The 21,313-nt window shown below is 34.6% G+C and overlaps 2 protein-coding genes across 13 annotated transcripts in view; one reads left to right on the top strand and one right to left on the bottom strand.

Annotated features, from left to right (window-relative positions):
- Nucleotides 1-21,313, top strand: part of SUPT3H (SPT3 homolog, SAGA and STAGA complex component) — a 441,549-nt gene that overhangs the window by 21,975 nt on the left and 398,261 nt on the right. The window lies entirely within an intron of this gene.
- The window catches only part of RUNX2 (RUNX family transcription factor 2), a 358,429-nt gene that overhangs the window by 329,482 nt on the left and 7,634 nt on the right, over nt 1-21,313 (bottom strand). The window lies entirely within an intron of this gene.

Raw genomic sequence — 21,313 nt, 5'->3', positions numbered from 1 at the left:
TTATTTCTTTTTGATATGTTTGTTTTCATTTTTAATGTAGTTAAATCAGCCTTGTACTTTATTACTTCCACTTTGACAGAAAGTCCTACCCTCAACTTTTGTACAAATCATCATGTACTTCTTATATTTCAGGCTTTTAGTTTCTACAGTTTAATATTTAATCCATTATTTTGTTGTATTGTGCCAGGGAGGGTTCTAAGTTAAAACAATTTTACTTTAAGTTGGTTTGCCAGTGGTCTCACCACCACAAATTATATAAACCTCCCTTTTCTCTCAGAATTGAAATGCTACCTTTATCAGATAATAAATTATTATTTTTGAGTTTTCTGCTTTGTCCACTGAATTGTCTATTCCTTTGCCAGTACTACATTACTTTAGTTATTATAGCTTCTTAATATGTTTTAATATTTGGTATTACAGTTCAGGGTCACCTGCATAACTTTTCTTTTTAAAATATTTCTTGTCTCTTTTCCTATTTTTATTCTTCCAGATGAATTTTAAGGAATCATTTTATCAAGTTCCAAAGCAAATTCTAAGTGCAAATTTTAAGCAGTTTCATTTTTCTTTTCTTTTTATGCTTTCTACTGTATACTCAAATTTCAGACATTGGTCTATGTGATTCATTTTACTTTTAAAGTTGATTAATAAAATAATTTTACTTTTAGAAAGTTTATTTGAAACAACACTGGATAGAAACTGACTAATGAGTGACTTGGTTAACTAGTGTGTGATTAGAGATGCTGAAGAACTTCTCAGTTTTCTTTAGTATTTGTTTTTCTTGCTTTAATGTAGAATTGTGCTGTGCCTGCAGTATGTAAAAATCAGCCAAACTATCTCCTCAGTTTTTAAATCGTGCAGTTATTGTCTTATTTTTGAATGGAGAGCATGACTAGTAACAAAAGACAGCTTAATTTTTTTATAGGGATGTAAATCTGTATTCTGACTAATAGAATTAAATACAAGGGCATCCATGCCATATATATCATAGAGAATAAACATTTAATATATTTATAAATACATGAGTTAATCTAAGTGATGAAATGGATCTTATTTTGACCGTCTTAATGAAAATATTTCTATAGTAAGTTTATTATAGCACATTTATGACTATGTATAAATGGAATACCAGGTACAGTTTAATCTTTTTTTAACTGAAATTTCATTGTAAATATCAGGTGTTGCAATCTACTTGTACTATAGTGGTGCCCTAGGGTACCATAGAGGCATGAAGTGTAGTTTGCTTCTATGATAAATAGTCCTACTTTGCTATGCTCTTTGAATTTATAATTTTTTTTGGTAGAGTTTTATGTTTTCTCTCTTGTTTACATCTGCTAATTTTATTGCTGTTCTTGTGCCATGCTCTGGCAGTGTTTCACCTTCCCCACCTTTTGCATGCAGCTTCCAGCCTACTATAGATTAGAAATTAAATTTATTAGATTTGTATCTAAAATAAGAAATCATACTCTAGGAAAGCCTGATACACTTTCTCTTCTGAGAAAAGTTACTTGATCTTTGGTGCATAAACTTAATATCAATTTTGAGAGTTGAGTTTACTTATTACTTTTGGTTTTTGGCTGTATTTTTAGTGGCTGAAATTGTCAGGTAGCAGGTCAGAGTTTATTTTTAAGTCCTTTGTTTGGGACTGAATCTGTTTTCACAATGAAACCATGTTAAGCATGTTAGGTTTCTGGGTTAGTTCAGTACACACAAATTTTTTTTTTACCCATAAAAAATAGCCTGAAGTAATATTTTCAGCTACGCGTAATTATCATTCATACCATTTTGAAGAAGCAGGCAAGGCCACTGGCTGGGTTTGGCAAGGATGGGAGGTAGGGAAGCTTGAGAGTGGTGAAGGTTTGTAATGGCAACAGTGGAGTTAGGGAGAGAAAGCTAATTAGGAATATGCTTAGTGTTACCTAATTTGTCAAGGGCCCTGCAGAGCTTATAAAAGGGCTCTAATAGCAAGGTTGTATAATTTTCTATAGCAGTGCTCAACTGCTGGGCATAGGACTGGAAAAGAAAGATGATTGGGTTGATTTAGGGATTTGAAGGGCAGATGTAACAGAAGAATATTGAAATTCGAGGTGTTTGAATCTCTGATCACTGAGCCTAGGCTGGTGGGGAGGGATGGAATAGAAAGGCATGAAGGAGTTGACCAATTTGTAGAAAAATGGGAGAAGGAGAAGGGTTTGGAGAGTTCAGTGAAATATGAAATTAAGTAAAATAGAAGATTAATTAAGAGAACCGGAGGTATAGAAAATACAACAAAATGGAAAATATCAGCTTGGATGTTTCATCTTCCAAGAAGATGTCCTTGGCCTGTCCAATCTTGTTAATTCCTTTCTGTGTGCCGTGGCACCTTGTAGTATACTCTTACAGAAGTCCTTATTTTACTGTATTCCAGGGATCTGTTTACTTGTGTATTTCTGTTCCCCCCTGTAAGCTTCATGAGTACAGAGCTTGTTTTAATTTTCCTGTTTTACAGTACATGGTACCTGTTAGGTACCTAGTAGGTGTTGAATTTAATAGAATGAATAGGAAGTTGTGTTCAGAATGGGATAGTATAATTTAGGAGGATAATCTCCATGGGAGTTGCTAAAGCTGAAAAGAGGTTAGAACATTTTTATGTCACTCATCACCTATCTATTTTGCTTTCTTTCCTTTTAAAATTTATTTATTTATTTATTTTTGGCTGCATTGGGTCTTCGTTTCTGTGTGCGGGCTTTCTCTACTTGCGGCGAGTGGGGGCTACTCTTTGTTGCAGTGCGCGGGCTTCTCATCGCATTGGCTTCTCTTGTTGTGGAGCACGGGCTCTAGGAGCGCGGGCTGCAGTAGTTGTGGCATACGGGCTCAGTAGTTGTGGCACATGGGCTTAGTTGCTCTGTGGCATGTGGGATCTTCCTGGACTAGGGCTCAAACCCGTGTCCCCTGCATTGGCAGGCGGATTCTTAACCACTGTGCCACCAAGGAAGTCCTTAACATTCTATATTTTGAGTGTCTTTGATTTACTTGAAACCTCTACTGCTTCCTTAGAAAATTGTAGCTATATGTCATGGCTGGTTTGTAGAAGGAAGGATGGTCTTGTGGAGTCATACAAATCTGAGTGAGTGCCATTAGTTCTCTTTTTTATATTGCTGGGAATTCTATTTGTAAAATTCAGATAAACATATACATCTCTCAGATTTCTTATGTGGATTGAATCAGATTGTGTAAATCATTTATATAGAAAATAGAAAGGTGTTCATTGTAGATCTCTATATAAATGTCTATACCTTTTAATTAGTTTGACTTTACAGATAGATAGAATTGAACCTCAGCATATTTTTGTAGGACCACCTATCTGCCTTTATTCAGAAACAAAGGAATCCGGGTAGTATCAGTTACTTTGGCTGAATAGAAAATCTGAGAGTCTTTTTATTAACTCCTGAGGAAACTGAAGAACAGTGAGGTGAGGTGATTTGCCCTAGAATGTGTTTTGGGTTAGTTTTGGGTTCAGGGCTATATACCTGGTCTTCTGAATATCAGTCCAGTTTACTTTCGCAGAGCCTGTCTGCTATAAATTAGTGTTAATTTGACTATTCCTCACTTGTTCCTCATTTTTTAAACAGCCAGCACTGGCTCAGTTCTTTGTTTTACTTTTATATTTGAGATGACACTACGGTATTGGACCCACTTTAAAGTAAGGAATGAAGTATATACTTGAAGTGTTTATGTTAACTTAGAGCATAACTTCTTTACGTGCCTTAATTCCTGTGATTATCTATTATAAACTGCTCTGAAAATATAAAGACTTCATTCATTTAGACACTACTGGGATGTCTGAATTTCCTGATTAGAACCTGCCATTCGGTTGACAAAAAGAATTTATCCTTAAATTTTTTGTTGCTTTCATGTTTCATAAGCTTCCTTTAAAAGACACAGTGACCTAATTATGACCACATTTCAGCAGCCAGACATTATTTTTACAAATTATTCTTTGGTTTGAAGTTAGTTTCTTTTTGTTTTTTGGGTTTTTTTCCCCTCTCATTTCAACTCCCAACATTTAGCCTAAAGAGGTGCCACCCAGTGTAGCCAGTATGTGAACTGTTTCTCATTGTCTTTTATGAGATAAGTAGCTTGAGCTGGACTGTAAAAGTCCTCTGCTTCCTTCGTTGAGACAGTTTTCCTGTGTTACAAGAGGAATTAAATAATGTGCACAGTGATGCACATTCTGGTGCAAACTCTTTAACTCACTGTGGACTTGTAATATACAGTCTGAGACTGTCACTTGTAGGCACACCTCATTTGATATAAAGGATTATTAAATGCTAGTGCTTTTCATTTATTCATTCAGCAAATGCCTGTTGAGTGCCTACTACTGTTTGCTAGGCAATATACCAGTGAATAAAACAACAAACCCCCCCCAGATCTCATGAAGTTTACATTCTAGTTCTGTTAGAAATACCATTATTATTTCTCTTTTCTCAGAAGTTCTGTTGTTTTTTTTTATTAAAGCTGTATTTTTGCAGTTTACAGTCTTATGCATTTGAAGCTGTGACTTAATTCTGTATATGTTTACATATAGTGGTAATACTACTATAAAAAATTAAATTAAAAAAATTTAATCAGCTTAATTTTTTAGTGGATTCTTCTGAGCTTTCTAGGTAGAGAATTGTATTATCCACAAATAATGCTTCTCTTTTAAGTCAGAACTTCCAGAACATTAATAACTAGGAGTGAGGATAATGGATCTTTTTATTCCTGATTTTAATGGAAATGTTTTTTATATTCACTAGTAAGCATGATGTTGACTTTTGGTTTACAATGGTTTAAATCACTTTGAGGAAGTAGTTTTATATTTCTGGATTTAAAAAAGAAAATGAAGGGGAGTTGAGTTTTATCAAATGCCCAAAAGGATATCTTTGAGACGATTGCTTTTTTCACACTTGACCTACTGATGTGTTATATTATGTTAATAACTTTCCTATCATTAAGCCACATTTGCAATCTTGTTGTGGAAGTTTACTATCATTTATTAATGAATTACATCTCTGAAATAGAGATTAATCTAGAACCCTTTTGTATCTCTAAAGATTAATCTAGAACCCACTTGAATCTTTGACTTAATTGTGTATATCTTTACATGTAGTGGTAATACTTTTAATTACATTTTTGGCTTAGATCATTTTCTCTTTCCTGTGACTTATAAAACCTTTGAAAACAGTGTTTGTATTTTTTGTCACCTTCTAGCTTTACTCGAAGTTAGTGGTTCTGAAGCAAGGACCTTTTTAGGAGGAGATGTAGAGGGAGTTAATTTATAATAAAAGAAAACAGTGACATCATGAATTGACTACACAGCATATCTGGATAGAACAGTGTATTAAACAGTCATTCTTTGGTTGTCTGTCTTATGTTTCTGACACATGTCCTATTGCTGATTTTAGAGTATTTTAGAGATTATACTCCAATATTAGAAGTTTAATGATGAACTATAAAGCCTGGCAAATTGATGAAAACGGATGAAACAGCCTATTGCTTATAAAGACTAAATCTGCTAATGTGATGGTTCTCAAACTTCAATGTGCATTAGAATCACCCCAGAGCCTTGCTAAACCCTAAGACTGCTGGACTTCACCTCCAGGCTTTTGATTCAGTAAATCTAGGGTGAACCCAGTAATTTGCATTTCTAGTAAATTCTCAGTTGATTCTGGTATTGATGGTCCAGGGACCACACTTTGAGAGCCAGCACACTAATGTTACCTAGCAGCGCTCCCTGACTTATCAGTAAATAGCTGATTTAATCACAGTTCTAGCAGGTGGTGATTAAAAGAAAGCTCAGTGGGTAAGCTAAAAGCCAACAAAGAAACTTGAAAAATTTTTTAACCTTTATTTTTAGTAGACTCATTAATGGAAGATCAAAGGACAAAATGTAGTTACTGTGATTCTGTCATTGTGACTAATTATGTAGAGGTAGACTGAAGTACCAGTGATGGGATGTTCTTTTCTTTCCCTCATGCAGTTGCCCCCAGAAGTACTAAACTCAAATTTAGATAGCCCATTCATATCACAGTCAATAACAGTTATAATCAAGATCCCACTGATTATATAGAGACAAAATTTTAATGGTATCAGTGGGAAGATTACAAATTGAAACATCTTTATTCATAAATTAATTAATTTATAATTTACTGAGTATGTATGGTATGCTATGCACTGTGGATGCATTTGTATAAATAAATAATTATAAATTCTGATGATTATTAAAGGAAAAGTACAGGCCACTATGAAATAGTGGAATATAGGAGCTTAATTTAGGGAAAGCCTCTCTAAGGAAGTTCATTTAAGCTGCAGCCTGAAGGATAAGTAGGAATTTTGGCTCCACAAAGAGTTACAGGAAGAGGGAATACTACTGCCATCACTAAATAGGCATTATGCACTAACATCTTTCCATGATTTCATTTACTAGCCCTGTTAGTTGGATAATATTATTCCCAAATTTTAGATGAAGAAACTGAAGATTAAAGAAGTTAAATAACTTTTCCAAAGTTACCCAGCTATTAAGTGGTGGAGTTGGGATTTCATTAGGTCTTCCTGACTCTACATCCGAACTTTTAACTGCCATGTTACATTAGGGAGATTTGAGAATATTTTCTAAATTATCAAATTATATGAGTTAACTTCATATTTCACTGTTTCTCATTTTTACACCAGGGCCCTGCTGTTTCTATAAATTAGACTAGAGTAGGCCATTTACAAACATACATATTCAGATACACACATCTATACATACATACATATTTATATTTCTGTAACGTTAACTTTTTCTCATTGTAAAGGTAACACTTTTGAGAGATTTTGAAATCTCTAGAAGAAAAAAATTTCATCATTCAGAGATAATCATTTTGACATTTTGTTATGTTTGATTATTTCAGTATTTAGGCATTCGTTATTTTTAAAAAATTGTAATCATACCTTGTATACAAAATTATTTACTGATAAATAAATCTACAATGTTCACATGAGATATACATCTGTTTTTGGAATGCTAGTAATTTTGTAATAGTTTCATTTCATAATGTATTGACTTTAGCCTTCATGTAGTTAGTGAGAAGGGGAAGGGGTTTCACATATTTCATGAAGTCAGATTAAAAGCATTCTGTTATAGTCATCTTTGGGAGTCAAATTTGGTAAATCATTCTTTAACCTTGTTGCTCTGATGGAGTGAAGTTTTTTTTTTTTTTTTTGGCTGTACGCGGGCCTCTCACTGCTATGGTTCCTCCCGTTGCGGAGCACAGGCTCCAGACGCACAGGCCCAGCGGCCATGGCTCACGGGCCTAGCCCCTCGGCGGCATGTGGGATCTTCCCAGACCAGGGCACGAACCCATGTCCCCTGCATCGGCAGGCGGACTCTCAACCACTGCGCCACCAGGGAAGCCCTGGAGTGAAGATTTTAAAAGAAATATTTGTAATCTGGTTTCTGGGCTGTTTTTCTCATTTTTAAAGGAGTATAAATAACTTTAAGATATAATCTTTACTTGTAGTTTACCATTCAAGAGTATTGTGCTAATAATGTCACTAATTTTTTTATGCTGTTACTTTTCTTTTATTGATTTTTATCCATTGCATGAAGTTTTGTGTGTTTGTTTTGTGAGTACAGAAAAATCATTTAGATTTCAGCCCTCTATTTAAACCACAGTCCAATGGGATTATGTTTATTTGACTTTTTTTTTTTGTCTCTAGCATGTATATACTCCTTTGCTTTTGTAGACAGACCCCCAAGGATGCCAGAAGAGTTTAAAAATCTGTGGACTGTAAGCCTTGCCACATTTTATGTTTATTAACCAATTTTCAGAAATATTAAAGGTCAGATTTTGTTTTATCAAACTTAACATCTTGCCTTTAGTGATATATGCCTACTCCTTTTGGGTTCATTATATGTCATAGTGATTTGTGTTGAGGTATTTCTTTTGTGTACATCTACCTCCAAAAGATTTTAAATACAGTTGCAGAACTTTACATTTGTAACTTGAGAAACAAGGAAACACATTTTAAAAAGAAAATCAGAACACCATTCCATAACAGTCATACATAAATCAGTGAAATAAAATTCATTTAAAAAAGCATGCTGATCGTTCACTATAGTTTAATTTAGTATAACTCTTATTTTTAAGCTGTTGGATGTAAATTGAGTTTAGATATTAGCCAGATAATCATATTATTCACACATAAGCCTTAAAATGATGTGTGTAAATAATTCTTTCATGTTAGCTTCTTTCTTTGGTAGTAAATTTTTACTGAAAAGTCTCAGTTTTTAAATATATAAGGTACCACTGTTTTTCTTTTCTAACCATAAAAGTTATGTGTAAGGTGTTTTCCTTTTTTCTAATATAGTATTTCTCTACCATGTCTTTTTTCTGTACTTGTTATCAAATGCCTTTTCTAAGTCTTTTTATGTTTTGTTTAGACAACTGTTCTTTCAGCTGTTCATCCACTTATTAATTCATTCAAGAAATGATTATTTAATTCATATTATATGCTAGGCATTTGACTACATGATGTGGAAAGAAAGTATGGGGAGGAAAAAGGGAATGGGAATTCTTTTGTACTGATGCATGTCTTAGGTATGAAGTATGACTTTTTTTTTTTTTTTTTTTTTTTTTATTTGCGGTAGGCGGGCCTCTCACTGTTGTGGCCTCTCCCCTTGCAGAGCACAGGCTCCGGATGCGCAGGCTCAGCAGCCATGGCTCACGGGCCTAGCCGCTCTGCGGCATGTGGGATCTTCCCAGACCGGGGCACGAACCCGTGTCCCCTGCATCGGCAGGCGGACTCTCAACCACTGCGCCACCAGGGAAGCCCGAAGTATGACTTTTATGTGTCTTATCTCATGTGGTCATCACATGAGATAGATTTTACCATTTCCATTTTACAGATGAGGATTTAGGTTCAGAGAGATTAAGGGTTTGCATAGAGAACATAGTTTATAAGCATCAGAGCTATGATTTGACTCCAGGACTCTCTGATTTTACACAGTGTTGCCTTCCTACATGGGAGATAGGTGAATAAAGTGAGTATACTGCTTGTCTTCACAGACGGTGTGGTTTGGTGTGCTGTATCTCTGTGCTTTGTGAAGATGTCTGCAGAGAGCGTGAAGTTCTAGCTATCTTCTCAGCCCTTCTCCCTTGCAACCAGAAAAGCTCCTTTAAAAGTCCATTTTCCTTATTAGGCTTTCTCATAGCATCTTATGTGAAAAATGGATTTTACAGCTAAAAAAAAAAAGGCTTCAGAGTCACTGGTCTAGGAGAATTGTATATGTTTACATATATGTGTAAGTAGAGAGATAAATAGTCTTATACACAGGTAGAAAGAGAATGATAGGAGATGAATATGTGAAAAATTAGATATACTGGTTTCGGAATACAGAGGTAGGTTAAGGGGATTTTCAATTTGGAGTTTGAAAGCTTGTTAAAATAATGCCATTTGAGCTCTGTCTTCAAGGATGGCTAATATTTGGCATTGTAGAAATCTGGAGGTAGTGTGGCAGTGAGGATAGGTAGGGAACACTGCAAGTAAGGGGAACAGCATGACCCAAGACCCAGAGGCAGAGGTGAGGCATGTGCGACAGAAATTTTAATGTGTCCAGAGAGAAACTTGATTGTAGGAAAAACAGACAAAACTGTTGATTGGTATCAGAATGTGGCAAGCTTTGAATGCCAGACTAAGGAGTGTAGTCTTTTCTCTAGGTAGTGGGAAACCTTTAATAGGTGTTTGAAAAGATAAAGGTGTGATATGTGGTGATACTGATTAAGAAAGATTGATTGTAAGCAGCATGTAAAATGGATTGGCTGTGGGAAGACCTGTTTTACTGCAATAGTCGAGGTGAGTGGTAATGGCAGTGGGAATGAAGAATAGGAAATGATTATAAGTGATAAAGCAGCGGCTAGATTGTTAGGTATTGGGGGCTGATGGAATTAGTGCATCAGTTACCAGAGATAATTCCGAGGTTTCCCTCCTGGAGGAATGGGAAGCTGATGGTGCCAAGTGGCAGGTTTGAGTGTTGAGTTTTATCATTTGTATCTTAACTGATTCCAAAAAGATGAGGAGTTTGTCGTAATTGTTTATAATAGGATAGAAAAAATGAGAATTAAGATTAAACCTAAAAGGAGTGGAGATGCAAAATTAATACAGGTGGAAAAAATGCACCGAGATGCATATAATAAAGTCCCTCTCTGATTGCCTAGTTGGGACAAAAGTTTTACTGTTAAGCCTCCTAGAAAATAGGAAAGATAACATTGTATACTATACTGTCTCAAAAGAAACTAGATTCACAGTCCATGATATAACACATAGTTATTAGGGTTTAACATTTATTGGTACTGAGGCCTGAGAAAATTTTCTTCCCTGGAAGCCTGCAGAGGGACACTTTATTATATAGTCAACAGTAATCTTAACTGTGTATCGGCAATAACTATAGTCCTGAGTATTCAGCTGATTCTTACAACATCTTTGACTTCCAGCTAAGGAAACAGCACTATTGAGTAAAAGCACATTTATTTATTTATTTTTTTTTTGTACTTTTTTTTTGAACTTTATTTTTTTACACAGCAGGTTCTTATTAGTTATCCATTTTACACACATCAGTGTATACATGTCAATCCCAATCTCCCAATTCATCATCCCCCCCAGCGCCCCCCCCCCGCCGCTTTCCCCCCTTGGTGTCCATACGTTTGTTCTCTACATCTGTGTCTCAATTTCTGCCCCGCAAACTGGTTCATCTGTACCATTTTTCTAGGTTCCACATATCTGCATTAATATATGATATTTGTTTTTCTCTTTCTGACTTACTTCACTCTGTATGACAGTCTCTAGATCCATCCACATTTACTTGTTTATTTGGTTGTTTGTTTATTTGTTTATTTATTTATTGTGGTATGCGGGCCTCTCACTGTTGCGGCCCCTCCCGTTGTGGAGCACAGGCTCCGGACGCGCAGGTCCAGCGGCCATGGCTCACGCACCCAGCCGCTCCACGGCATGTGGGATCCTCCTGGACTGGGGCACGAACCCGTGTCCCCTGCATTGGCAGGCGGACTCTCAATCACTGCGCCCCTGGGGAAGCCCCACATTTATTTATTTTTATAGAGGTTAATGGAAAGTCTGATCTCAAGATTAGTTGTTACAAATTGTGCTTTCTGGAACCGTAGGTGTTTCATCATGGACCTCCAGGTTCTGGTTCCCTTATTCCCACTTTAATCAGAGCAGCTCTGCCTTTATTTGTTTTATAGATTTGGTTTGCATTTTAAAATTTGGTATTGGAACAGAGCGTTCCATAGCTTAAAAAAGTTTGAAACCACTGGCTTATAGCAGTGGTGTCAAAGTAGAGTTCAGGGAAAAAATAGTAATACTTCTATTTATATATTTTTTCATGCCTTAAATTTTCTGTTTTCATGAATAATTTATAAGGTAAATAATGTGTCAGAAAGGTAACATATATATATATAATTTATAAACAAATGTACAGTGGTGGTCATTACATGTATATTTTATTGATGGGTCACATTATATAAAAGTGGGTCTCAGAGGAGACCCACTGAGCTAGAGGAATGTATAGACAGAGTAACTCTGAGATAATTTGTAATGAATATTGTATCACAAAGTTTAGTCTTCAAAACTACTTGGTTTGCTGAAAATTTTAAAGTTTTATTCTTTGGTAAAAAACTGGCCAGCCCATATCCCCTATTGCCATTTAAAGGCACAAGCATTTTTTTTTGGCATATTCAAGTTTGAACTTTTTTTTTTTTTTTAACAGTACTAAATTTTAATGACTTCATACGATATAAGTGAGATTTTTTTTGAGCTTTGACGTATTTTATCTCATTTAAATCTCAAAACATCTATGCAAGGCAGGGCATGTAGGTGGATTTTTCCTCCTATTTCACAGATGGGGAAACTAAGGCATGAGGGGGTGGTTATTTTTCTAAAAGCCATGCAGGAAAGTTAAAGGGCTCTAGAATGATGTTCTTCCATCTATCTTTTTCATTACCTTTCTGCTTCTAATCACTGCCCTGCTAATGCCTCCTTAAAACATGCATCTAGGACTGCAGAAGCAAAAACTCAGAATAAAAGATTGATGTCAGGATTCAGTAGAAATGAGCATGGTTAGATGAAAGTCAGGAAGAAGAAACTGAATTTTAAATGCAAGGATAAACCCTCAGGCATGTAATGGTAAAAAACTTCTGCAAATTCCTATTGTTTATTAGTGGCTCCCTGAAGACCAGAATTGAGAAGGATTGTGGTTATGCAGGGTCTCAGTGGGAAAAAATGCCTTCTACCATGATATCTGCTGTGGATGGCCTTCTGTTAGCCAGGAAGTACTATTAGAAATAATCTTCTATCCTGAATGTAATAAGTATGGCAGAGACAGAGAATTTGGAAAAGCCATAGAGAGTTTTATATAGTTCAGTACTGGTAAGCGATGAAACTGAAGCTCAGAAAAACTGTTTTGTCTTATATCATCATAACTCTGTAACTAGATCTTAATTCTCTGACTTGCAGCGTAGTCCTTTAAAAATCCTATCATACTAAAAAAGTTGGGATGAGGTGGGAAGCTTGGAAAAAAACAAGAAAACTAAACCATGTAAAGAAATCAAAAGGAATAATTTATTAAGACTATGTCCTGTGGCTATAATTAATCTTTCACTTTGACTTTCTGATATCCTGGCTGTCTATCATACTTTATATTTTTCAGTTTGTTTCCTTTCTATTAGATATTCATATGCTGAGCAAGTGGATACTGATCATGAGGAACATTTTAATATACAGCCCTTTTGTTAGCATAAATCAGTTTGTTTGATTTTGATTCAATTAGGTTCAGTGGAGACATTTCTAGACTCATAAGAGTGAAGCCAGCTTTAGAGAATAGTATATAGCAACTACTAAACCACGCTGCTTATAAATAGTCCCTTACACATCAGATTTAAAAATTCTCAACTTCCACTTGTTTTATTGTCTCCCTTGTCTAACTCATCATTCTTTATTTCTTAAATGAGCTTCCTTTCTCCATCCACTAAGTATATTCCTCTTGTTGTCTTTTTTTTTTTTTTTTGTGGTATGTGGGCCTCTCACTGTTGTGGCCTCTCCCATTGTGGAGCACAGGCTCCGGACACGCAGGCTCAGTGGCCATGGCTCACGGGCCTAGCCACTCCGTGGCATGTGGGATCTTCCCGGACCGGGGCACGAACCCGTGTCCCCTGCATCAGCAGGCGGACTCTCAACCACTGCGCCACCAGGGAAGCCCCCTCTTGTTGTCTTTAAGGCCAATTCACCTTTCATATTCAGGTTTCTTTTTCTCTAAGTCTTCCTAGCCAAGAGTAAAATGCTGATTCATACACAACTTCCTTACCCAAAAAGTTGACATGCTTTTATCTGTTCTTAATTTTCAATGAATTTTAAATTTGTGGTAAGCCTGTCTTTCTGTGGGCTTTTAATCATTATAGGTGCGCCCATCCTAAATTTTACTACTCTAGGTAATTTTCAAAGGGAAACCTACACATATGGACCCTTCCCTGGAAGTTTGGAATCTAAGGCAGTGCTCATGTGGACATGAATGAAAAGAAAGTTCAGGTAGGAGAACGGAAAGAAGAAGGCAGTACCTGAATGGGCAACTAAGGGTATGTCCTTTATAAGGGTAGAGAGCAAGAATAAGTATATAGGTAAGGGGAAATTTAGGCTGAATAAGTGAGGGAGTTCTCAACTGTACAAGAAGTAAAAGAAAGTTGAAAGTTCTGTTCAAAGCAGTCTAAGAAATCCTTCAGAGGAGGTCAACTTCTAGGAGCTCTGTAATAGTCTAAATCATATTAGTGTACTGCTGAATCTAGTAGATGTTCTTTTTCTTTGTGATACTACTTCATGCCACTTTTTATTACTCTAAGTTAGGAAATTTGAATTGCTATTTTGTCTGACAATTTTTCATATATACAGTTGTCTTCTGTGTTTCCTGTTTCATTCAGTTAGTTGTCATGGAATGGAAAAAAGACAAGAGTGGGCACCTGCAATTGTAAAATACTTAACAGTAAATAGTATAAAATATCAAAGAGAGGAATTAGTTTTCAAAATGAAAGTCCAAATACCTCTCAGCTTGAGGCCTCTGAGCTTCTAGAATAGGTTCTTAAAGACATGATTTGTGAGCCACCTAGAAGATGAGTACTGGAAGCCAGAAGGTTGTACTCAGCAGTAGCCGTGCCTCACAAACTCTGTGCTGCCAGGGATACTGGGGAGCCGTCTCAGGAACATGGGCCAGATAGAGTGTTTTTAACTTTCAGTAAGGAATTGAGAAGTTTGCGGTGAGACTTCGTGGACAACATGGGTAAATATAGCCTGGTACCTAGTTAATACAGTTGTGCAGCTTAATAATTTTTAAAGTGTAATTATCCAATTATTAAAAAATTTGAATTTATTGAATTCTTAAAGACATTGTTTCACAAGAGAGAGTTATGTACCACAGGACCTGCTCGGTGGATTAATTGAGGGGTGAACATGAGAGTTCTCTTTAGGTTTGCAAAGTATGTTTTGGAAGTGGAAGTAGATTAGACTTTCCATCGGTTTCTCAGAATTAGGAATTAAGAGTAAACTACGAGGTACTCTTCACTCGGCATCAGAAAGAACTCTGGGACAGAGATGGAGTGGACAAGTTCAGGGAGCTGGTAGTCCTTAATTGAGTGTTATTTGGAACAGGGCTTCTCAAATTTTGTTTTTCCCGGGGATCTTGTGAAAATACAGATTCTGATTCAGAAAGTTTGGGGTGGAGCCTGAGGTTGTGCATTTTTATACAAACTTTCAGGTGATGCTGTTGCTGCTGGTCTGTGGACCACACACTAAGTAGTCAAATTTAGTCTTTTAAGAGGATCTAAGAATTGGAAAGTTGATTATGTGTAATAGCTGCGGTGATTTTTTTCTGACTGGGTATGAGTGCTTTACACGTGTTATCTTACTTTTCACAGAAAACATTCCAGGTAGGTGGTAATATTTTTACGGATGAAGAAATTGAGACACAGGGAGCTTAAGTAGCTTGCTCATGGTTTGTAATTGGTGTGACTGGGATTTAAACTTAAAAGACACCAAAACCCTTCCTAGGTCTGTCATATTTCCATGAGATTCTGCGGTTTTTGTGAAACTGATTTTCACGCTTAAAAATAGTTTCTAATTGTGGGAATTTACTCTATTTCATGCATGGGGGGGAAAACAACAACCCAGCATTGTTTCCAGTACCAAATTTGTTGTATGGGTTCAGGAAAAATAAGCTTTTTAAACATTAAAGCATACTGTCAACTAAATTTTAAAAATTATAAAATTTATTCATTCTTTAGTGGAAAAATATTGGCAAGTATAAAAAAAGGTTTTCCTAATTCTTCTGAATTATCTAAACATAATGATTGCCACTGTTTTGAGTTTTTCTGATACACATGCATACCCCTGTATAATTTTTTAAAAATTAAAATTGTGTACACCTGTTTTTTCCCACTAAGCACAACTTTAATAAAGACATAAGAAAACTCTACTTTACCCTTTCCTGTTTTTCTCTTAATCATTGGCAACCTCACCATTCTCTCCTAGGCTGCAATCAAATTTTCCTTATTCTTCGTCTCTCCCAGTAATTGCTGCCAAATTCTGCTATTTCTTTGTATTATCTTTGTAACTTGCTTGTGTTTTTCACATCCAGGCTAGATTTTTTTTCTACTAGTTAATGATGACTGAATCACCATATAATTCTTAAATTCATTCTCTCTTTCATTGGTTGACTATTTTGGCTGCACACAAAACCTTTAGTCTTTCTTTTCTCACATCTTTTTGATGACTTTGATGAAATCAGTGTGAATACTTGTGGAGTTTAAAGCCAGTGAAGTATCTGACCCTATTAGCTTTTATTTCTAACCAAAAAAATTTTTTAACTTCTTGCCTCCATTGCCAGATACGGCACTGGTTTGCATATTTCCTTTTCTAAAATGTAGTATCTATGTTTTATACTTGCATGTGTGTTTAGTTAATGTTAATAAATAACTCTACCTTATTTAGGCTTTCTCAAGTTGTTGGTTTGATCATTAAAACTTTACGTATCAAATTAAATATGGGTGCAGAATGACTGGAGAAGTCTGTTGATGTTTGTAGATGCTCAAACAGTTTTCTCAGTTCTTTATTCTTTGCAAAAATGACTCATCTACTTATCACCTGTGGCTTCTGGTCAGTGCATCTTCTCTCAGTGGATCCATGTAGATTGAGAAATGTAATCTCACAGCTTTATTCCTACCCTCTGCCAGGAAAAAAAAAAAAAAAGCAGCTAGAGCTCTTTTGTGGCTCTTCTAAGATTTTTTGTTTTGAATAATAATGGAGAAATGGTTGTGGATGAAATTGGGATGAACAGTGCATGTCAAAAGATATACTTCCTAAAATCATGTATATAATCTCTTCGGTAGGTAAAGAAAAATGTACCCTTATCCATGGATCTTCGGGAGCATCAAAGATTTAAGTGAATAAGAATTTAGGAAAGTATAGTTAGAAATTAATATTTAGAAATTAAAGTTGTCTCGGTCACTTAGCATAAGTGTGTGCATATAGGCCTTAAATTTTAGGTAGGACAGTGAGACCGTGGTAAAGGGAATATTGTGGATAATTACAGGAACTAGGATTTGACTCCAGATCTGACTGACACCAAAGCCTGTGATTGAAATGATTATCATTTTAATTTTATAAATAAGGATTATAAATTCCTTATGTTCAATTTAAGAGCTTAATTTTTAACTCCTAAAATGGTATTTTCATCTCATGTTAAGTATATACTGTGTGGTGTGGACATTAAATAAGATTATTGATTATAATGATTGGTTAAGAATTATTTATTTCCTTGGAACTTGCATTTTCTGATTAAACCTGACCCAAATCTTATCCCTTGGTATCTTCTTGTTTCATTTTTTCTTAATCTTTTTGATTCTCACTGATCAGTATTACTAAAAGTTATACTTCGGGAGTCTTTGGAGATGCAAAGATTCTCTCTTTTTTTGTATTTTGTCAATTTAATAAAGCTTTAATTATGTTTCTGAGAACTAATACCTTTACAGATGAAATTAGGGATTAGGAAGTCACTTCATTAAGGTTAGGTTTAACACTATAAGGTAGTAATTAAGAGTGAGAAGGCTTGGGTTTGAATCCCAGCTCTTTAACTGTGTGACCTTGGGCAGATTTTATTACCTCATTTTCAGTTTCCTCATCTGTAAATAATTATAATGCCCATCTCATATAAGGGAGTTATGAGAATTAAAGGAAATAATGTTTATAAAGGGTTTAGTGTAGTGCCTGGCACAATAAACAGTCAAGAAAGAAAAGCTAACATAAAAACAAAGTACAGTTTCAAGGTATTTTAGGCACATATATTTTGATAGATATGTTACTGTGAACTTAATTAAATGAATTTAAAGTTTAAAATACTAGGTTTGTAGAATAGATTGAGATGATATACTTAGAATAGTTATTTAAACCTAAAATAAAAATATTAATTTGGGCAGCTCTATTCATCTCATTGAATTGTCTATGCTTCTGATTTTATTTTCCTTATTAACATTACTTGTTGGACACATCACCATTGACTAACCTCTACGTGAAGAAGGGGAAGTAAAGTAACAAACTGAAATTTTAATGGTTTCTATTTTGTGAACAAGCTTTACAAATGTTTAGGGAGGAGACAATTTGGAAATTTATATAATTAATATGTATAACTTGTCTTAATACGCTTATTATAAGTTGACTGTTGGCTCTCAAACTTGGCTGATTTACCTGGAGAGCTTTGCTTAAAAAAATTCCCAAGACCGCCTCTTCTCCCTTCCCCTCCCCAAGACCTGTTCCTCAAGTGATTCTGTTGATTAGTCAGATGTGGATGTCACTGGGCTACAACAACTCAAGTGTGGCTCTGTGAACCCTATAATGGAACATACTCAGTTCTTTTTTTAAAAACAATAAGGCAACTTAGTTTACTTTGAAAGATATTTATGGCAAATATAAGTCTCCTTTAAAGAAAATTTGTGCAGTCTCAGAACCCTTAACTACTCATTATAATATACAGTGAATAAAAAATATTTACATTTAAGTTGGAGTGGTTCCTTTTTTCTTTTTTTAGAAAAATGTAAATCAGATAAAGGTAGAAACTTATTTTTAATTTTCTTATTCTTATATTATCATATTTCTGTTTATGATACCTTGCTTAGAATATGTCTCATGAAATGCTTTACACTAATGTGCCTCCGGAGGAGAACCTGGGCCTAGAGTGAGGCAAGCAGAGTGTCCAGGGCACAGCGTTTAAGGAGGCACTCACTGTCAGGGCTGTTGCCTGAGGATCTCCTTAAATTTTGAACCATAGGTGCCTGCTTGCTTGCCTCACTCTTCTTCCAGCCTTGCTCCAGGGAAGTAGGCTGCATATAAATTATTTTAATTTTAGTTTAGCATAATCTTATACATGCTTGTATGTTTCATAAAAAATACTGACAATGAAAATAATGTAGCCGAACCCAAATTTATATTACCCAGAAAAAAATAGGTTAACTATTTGAAAAAGATAATATTATGATTTTATTCTTGCATGTTCAGTAATTGTCAGAGTGTCAGAAATTCCAGTTCAGTAGAATCTTGTCTCACACTGAAATGTGCTTGTTTTATCTACTGGCAGCTATCTGAAATCATTAGTGCTCTATCATAAGTTTCTTAATTTGATAAATAGTACATTCAGCTCTTGAACTTGTGGATGATCATTGAAGCAATAAGTGGTAACTCCAGTTTTACCATATTTTTATTAATAATTTCAGAATTCTTTGAGAATTTGCCTATGATTTTTCTCTTTTTTTTTGAGTGCCACATCTGGAAATGCTCAAAACTTGTTTGCCTTTTTAAGAGAACAGTCTGCAGTGAAAGTATAACTTCTTTAGAGGTGAGCTTCAAGTTAACGAATGATGAACCATAATGTGAGGAAGCATAATACTGTGAATTATTATTTGGCAAACATAACTAATGCAGGCCTTAGCTGCTGAAGCCATTAATAAAGTACCACTTGCAGAAAGCTAGAGAGATAGGCAACACAGAACTTTCTCTGTAAACTCTCAGAATGTAAACTACAGTACAACCTAGTTTATTCAATAAGGACTAAATTCTTTAAGTTTGATATGTTTGTAGGTTCCATGATTAATGTGTAACTAGAGTATAAAAGGAATATTTAGAATCTGTTAAAATTTGTAGATGTGACATCATTGTCAAGTCAGGCGTTTTATTTCTTAAAGTTAGAATTTATTTAAATGCACTTTTTTTTTCCAAAATAAATTTTTAATTTCTTCTTACAGTGGTGCCAAAGTAAGTTTTCCTAAATAAAATTATTTAATATTTAGGTCTGTTGATAGTGTTTAAAGTAAACAAAAATAAACCCATAACAACCAAGGGTGGAGGAGTATCTAGATTTGTTTTTGGCTTTCTTTTTCATGGTTTCTCAGAAGTGTATCATATTATAAATACATTCAAAATGTTTTGCTCTGAGGATATGTAGCATTCCTATAAAGGTTAAATCAATAAAAATGATTTGGACACATTCCTAAGCATGGCTAGAACAGGTAGCCCGTTGTTTTAGGTACCCTTGAGTTTTTGGAGCAGATCATTATGGCGTAGCAAAAGAACTTACTAAAAGTTGCTTTCTATGTGTAGATGCGTCAGCTTAAAAAAAGCAAGATTTTCTGGCCTTCTAGAAATGAATATTTTTACAGTAGCCTGTGAATATTGATTTAATGATATGTTTTAAACTTTGTTAAAGTTCGAAGCTTTTTTTTTCTCTTCTCCGAATGCTGAAGATACACCATAATTGATAAGGAAGAGGTACGTACAGGAAAAATGCAATGGGCAAGCCTTTCCAGCCAGTTTAGAATAAATGGTAGTCTTATGATTAAAGAAAGTATCAGACATTATAATTGCAAAATTAGGAATTAGATGTGATCCTTTTTAGTCTTGCCAGTTTAGAAGAAAATTCTGTAATCACTGGAATGTTATCTGTTCAAAATGTTCAAATGCAAGTTTGCATTTGAACGTTTATTTTAAAAGTGTATGTGTTTCTCCTATGCTCAGGGTTGACTTCTTAGTGTGGTATTGTTGCTAGGTAGAGTTTTATTTTATGCCATTTATTTGCTGTTTTCTTGTTCATTTCATATGTTTGAGTATGTAAGTTTTAAGTTCATATGTAAGTTTTCAGATCACACACTTTTCACAGCTACTTTTCAAAAAATTCCTTTCTGTCAGCTTACAATAATAAGATAATTTTTCTTAAAGTTTCCTTTAAAACAGCATTCAGGGTATTAGATGTTTTTTGATCATGGAAACACAATGAATTGACCATGTATTTGGCTGAATAAGGTTTAAATCAAAGTAGAGAATTTGAGTTACATATATTAGTTTCATTATAGAAAATCACTTATCATTTTGTACATGTAATATATATTTACTTTGTACATAAATACTTTATCAAAAATACTATGTTATTTGTTGGAGCACATGATTTCATTTCATAGACAAGAAAATAGTTTGAACATATCTGAGTAAAAATGATTTTTACACATATAAGCATATATAGAATGGTTTAACCACTTAATAATGAAATAATTTAGCAATTTAAGCCAAATATTTTGCTCTCTTAAAAAATAGTTATAGTATCTCTTGATATATTCTGATTTATCATTACATTAAAAAGTAAGAACATTTATAAAAATAAAAATAAGCTAAAAATCAGCATATGTCTCAATTTTCTTTCTAGATACTTGTGAATGATGATTAAAAATAAATCTCCATATGTGTTTTCTTTGGTCCTATTGGTGCACTAAAATATTCTGCAATCTGCTTATACATAGTATATGGGAAATATATTGTTAAATCTTTATTACTAAATCAAGAGTGATGTTCTGACAATACCGATTGTCTTGATCTAGCTTAGATAATAGTATTTTTAAAATAAAGTGGATACTTGTGGTAAAAAGTTTTAAAAATGTTATAAGTTTTCCTCCTAAAATAGAATATATTATGTGTGTTTAGTTTTAACAACTGAGGGAATGTAAAGAATTCTGTGTTACCCTGGAGTTTTAATAATATGAAAAAGAGGAGTTTCTACTATGAAGAGAAGGTTGGATTAATGATCAAAGGTTTGGATTACATTGACTTTCATGTTTATATTGCTTTACGAACATACTGTAGTACATTGTCTTTGTAAGTATATCTGTTTTATGGATTATCTTCTTAAATATTTTAATTTTTGTTTTGAACTCTGTAAAAGCAG

The sequence above is a fragment of the Mesoplodon bidens genome, assembly GCF_964165515.1.
Source record: "Mesoplodon bidens genome assembly, chromosome: 10".
Taxonomy (NCBI): domain Eukaryota; kingdom Metazoa; phylum Chordata; class Mammalia; order Artiodactyla; family Ziphiidae; genus Mesoplodon; species Mesoplodon bidens.
This window is presented reverse-complemented; position numbering and strand designations above follow the sequence as displayed.